At 39.3% G+C, this 4,834-nt stretch overlaps 1 pseudogene; it reads left to right on the top strand.

Annotated features, from left to right (window-relative positions):
• The first annotated feature begins 526 nt into the window (after nt 1–526).
• Nucleotides 527–3,844, top strand: LOC149169334 (amidophosphoribosyltransferase 2, chloroplastic-like; annotated as a pseudogene).
• The last annotated feature ends 990 nt before the right edge of the window (nt 3,845–4,834 follow it).

Genomic DNA, 4,834 nt, shown 5'->3' with positions numbered 1-4,834 from the left:
AATCATAGAAACGCCATGCCTATATATAATACTTAGAACTTAATAACAAACCCTAATTGAGTGTTTATCCCCCTTATGCCACTCATATTTCATATTTGATATTTGTGATTCTTCGATACCTCCATTGGTAGGTGATAAAAGAATCAATGAGGAAGGGTTATGAGATGCATCCTCGAGGGGGACTGATGGCCAATATATGAGGTGCTACTTTGCGTCTGAATTTGTGGAAATCAGTAAGTGCATATATGGATGCATTTGGACTGATTTTCCTTTTGATCTATAGCCTTCATTCATTTAACTCAACTCGCCTCTGTTTGGATGCAGAATGTGCTTCCTTTCATTTGTGGAGCTCTTTTAAACCATAACTCTCATGGGGCGTGGCCACCGAGGAATGCCCTCCAAGAAAAGGGAGGCAAAGAGGTGGAAGATATTTCATCACACAATCTATGGGTAGGTAATGTGTCCAACAAGACCCCATTTCCTATACTCATGGAAAATTTTGTTATGTTTGAAGAAATTAACAGCAATGGTGTACTGGCAATGGAACTATGCATGTTTATATTTCAAGTATGTTGATAATGCTAAAGTGGCCAAGGAGGATCTGCAGGGTATTCCATGGGAGGTACCTCTCTTAGAATCAGATTTTCTTGGGAAATAAGGTTTTTTTATTCCATTTCCATTTGTATGTTACTCTGGTGGATGTTTTTCTATTAATACCCATAAAAAAATTCCCCTACAAAATCCATAAAATAGGCCTTAGAGCCCACACAGGAAGCTTTATTTCACAACTTCTTTCCCACGAAGAAGAAAATTATGATTTCTATTAGAACGATAATATAAGGGAATAATGTGGCATGGTTGGAATTTATGATGATCCAAAGGCAATACGACTATGTTATTTTTCCCAACATGCCCTGCAACACTGTGGGTAGGAGGGGGCGAGAATCATAACTACGACTGATGGGATTTTGCATACCATAACTAGTGTGGACCTCATTGTTGATGTCTTCGATGAGTCTAGGATCAACAAGCTCCCGAGGAGGTCAATCACTTGTCATGTGAGGTACTCTACTACTGGTTCTTATATGCTTAAAAATGTCCAACCATTTGTGGTTGACTATAACTTTGGCTCTCTGAGTGTTGTGTGTAATAGGAATTTAGTTAAATATTAGACCCTTTGGGCTAGGCTTGAATAAAATGGCTTGATATTTAATACTTCTTCCAATACAAAGATTGAGTTTTATTTGATTTCTATATTGAAGGAGAGGCCATTTTTGTAGCAAATTTTCAATGTAGGCGAGCAATTAGAGGGGCCTTATTCTATGGTTTTACCTTTTGTCGATAAATTGGTGGTTGTTAGGGATCGACATGGATTTAGGCCATTGGTCATATGGAGGAAGAATGGGGCTATTTGTTTCCTTCGATACCTATCCATTGCATCACATTGAGGTCAACTATGGGAGATAAGTAAATACTGGGGTGGTCTTGATGGTGGGCAAGGATGGGATAATTTATTTGTATTTATTGCCTCATCAATAGAGGAAAGACTGTACCCCCAATCGGGGTGAGAGAAAGGGAAAAAACATTCAAAAGGACAACGAAGGGGAGAGGTTGGCAAGGCCGGCCACCAAACGCTCTGATAATAACTCAATGGGACGCAGGGGCAACATGCAGGCCTAATGGAATCCCGAGGCATCGAGGTGACAGGGGAGTGGGGGAAGAGGTAGTAGGAAATGGCGGTGGAAGGGTGATGGGATGTAGGACAGGTGGGAGAGGGTTAATGAGGAAGGCTAAGGGTGGAAGCAAGATCAGTACTCAGCGAAAAAAGGAGAAGACCAGAGCTAGGCGAGAACTGGTTTCTTCTACAACTGAGCGAAAGTCTAGGTATGTTTTCTTAGTGTCAATTCTTGCATCCCTTTCAACCTTTTGTAGTATGACGGAGGAGGGGGGGGGATAGGAATTGCTGAGAGAGGGAGAAGTCCACGTGAGTCTGCAACCCTCCTTGTAGCGTGCAATAAGGAGGCAGAGGGGGGCAAGAGGAGGAATGCAGAGGAAGGGTCTAGCATAGTAAAGAACCGTGAAGACTAGAATAAAATCTTGCTAGGCTTATGCAAGTATTGGGTACAGGGGCAGCCCGAGGAGGTCAAAAAAGCAGTTTAGGAGGCAGATAAGACTATAGAAGGCATACACTTGTCTTGCCAAAGGGGAGGGAATCCTGGAAGTGGCCAGATCATTGGGAGAACATGGAGTGGGGAGGGCATAATCTCGGATAGGGATACTCAAGAGATGGGAATAAGAGTAACTGTAGACAATCTAACCTTTGTTGTTGGTCATGGTAAATAGGCAGCCGTGAAGAGCAAGATGGCGCACCCAGGTAGAGGAAGGGGTCGTGGTGGAAGAGGCCGGCAAAGCTAGCCAAGACGTAATGACCCCATGACCTCTACACCTGCACTTTAGAGGCGTAGTCGGAAAACCATGAGAAAAACAATGCAAGAGGCTGCAAGGGCATATAGAGAAGGAACTGATGCTGACATCCGCAAGCTCATTCAGGAATTGGAAGAAAATGTCATAGAAGGAGACTCGGAGCCTGAAATGGAGGAATGGGGAGATCTCATTCTTGACCCGGGAAACACTAGGGGACGAATGACTCTATACAAGCAAGCCTTGCACATTTACTGGGTGCTGAAGCATTTACTTGCCAAGGTGCTTGAACAAGTAGCAGGTGAAATGGCAGAGCTTGCCCAGGGCATGCCAAACATGAAGAAAGAGATGAAAAATCTACAAATCATAATGATTATGCACGATAGCAAGCTCGAGGAAATCCAACAACAGCTGAAGAAGTTAACTCCAGCAATGAGGGACACGGCAACAACACCTGAGAATGTGGAAGACTGAAAGGTTTAGTTTTTGCAGTTGTTTATTATGTTTTTTTTAGGACAGTATTCTTCTTTCTTTTTAGTAGTGTCATGACTTTCTGGAACATGTTCAGCATTTGTTGTTGCGAAGTTTATTTAGCGTGGATTGGAAGACTTATTAATTTTTTCTACTGGATGGCCTATAATAATTTGAGGTGGCCAACATATCTGGTTTCCCATCTAGGCAGGTTGAGGCCACCAAAATTATTTATATGGTTCAACTTGTTTTTATATAAATAGAAAAAGAAAGGCACTACTGCAACTTACAAAAAAAACAGAGGAAAGACTGTATATTTGAGAATATTTATTTTTCTTTTTCAAATTCACTTGCATTCGACTAATCATTTTATCATTATAGGTATGTTATCATTGAGATCCTTAGTGATAAATCTCTGGTGGATTATGATGTAGTCATTGTGGTGTTAGACGCAAGAGTTGTTCTTGCACTTGGTTATGCTACCAAGGAAAATGTTACATTCCAAAAAGGCATAATTAGGAGCCACTATGTGGCGAGAATGTTTATAGAGCCTTCTAAGAAGATTAGAGACTTTGGAGTGAAGTTGAAGCTTGCACCAATGAAGGTGTTCTTGGAGGGAAAGAGGCTAGTTGTGGTCGATGATTCAATTGTCAAGGTCACAACTTCATCCAATATTGTGAAGTTGATTAAAGGATCAAGGGCTAAAGAAGTTCACATCATAATTTATAGTCCTCTTATTATAGGCTCTTGTTACAATGTTGTTGATAGACTTAGCTAGAAATAGTTGATTTCCAATAGGTTTAGCATTGAGGGCACCAAGAAGTTTATCAGTGTAGATTCAATTGGTTTCTTACCACTCAAGTCACTTAGGGAACTATTGGTGCATGAATCTTCAATATTCTGTGATGCTTACTTTTATGGAGAGTTGGGGATTTTTTGGAAGATGGGTTGAATGATAGTGTTGAGTCTGGATGGACAAAAACTCCTAAAGAACAAGTACTTTGACCTCCAGGTGTAGATTCATGATATTCATTTTTATGCATTCTGTAACCTTTACTATTAAGTTGTGATTCATGAGATATTTTGGCTTAAAATGCGACTTTAATGAGTGTCCCACATTAAATTGTAGGGTATGTATTTCTAATAGATCAAGTCTTACTGTTGTATTATTTGTGGGCAAGGTTTGTCATTGATAGCTATTATTACATTGCATATACAATGAAAATGCACTGGTAATAACTATTCTTGGATAAAAGATGAATACTTCCATTTCCTAGAGAAAACATAATTATTTTCATTAGGGACTAACAAAGAAACCATAAGAGGCATTTATTAGTCATGACCTTCTAAATGATTTATGATTTTGGTGTTTGGATGTGTTTTTTTTAGTACTTCGATTCACTATAGTCTTGCTTATTTTATATGAAGAAATTATATTGTAAGAATTGTTTCTGGAAATTACTCGTAAAAAAGTTTTATACCTAGGGTTTTTGGGGTGAGCACTTTATTCATCTATTGTTTATTCATAGGAGAGTGGTGTAGTGTTCACCTGAGACCTTGGGCATAGAAATTTTATCTGCATTTTCCCCAAAACAAATCTTATAATATGTCATTTTGTAAAAACTAAGTAAAATAACATCTATAGACACATGACCGAATTTTAACATTCCTTCTATTTGTGTGGAATGCTAAATAAAACATGTATGCATTGTAAGTGTTGTCACCTTTTCTATCATATGTAGCACAACTTCTTCAAGAGATATGAAAGCTTCCTAGGGATAACGTCAGGGTGAAGGGGGAGACCAATGCCTATAACATCTTAAAGAGTGCTTGGAAAATTTATATTAAAGACTTGCAGCACTTCTGCTTGTAACCAATAATGCAAATGGGTTTGGTTTAGAACCATTCATAAAGGTACAATATATGAAGTAACCTGTACACA

Source organism: Pinus tabuliformis, chromosome 4_2, assembly GCF_031772625.1.
Source record: "Pinus tabuliformis cultivar Carrire ecotype Pingquan chromosome 4_2, CPIR1, whole genome shotgun sequence".
NCBI lineage: Eukaryota > Viridiplantae > Streptophyta > Pinopsida > Pinales > Pinaceae > Pinus > Pinus tabuliformis.
The sequence above is the reverse complement of the archived record's forward strand: the minus strand, read 5'-3'. Positions and strand labels throughout refer to the sequence as shown.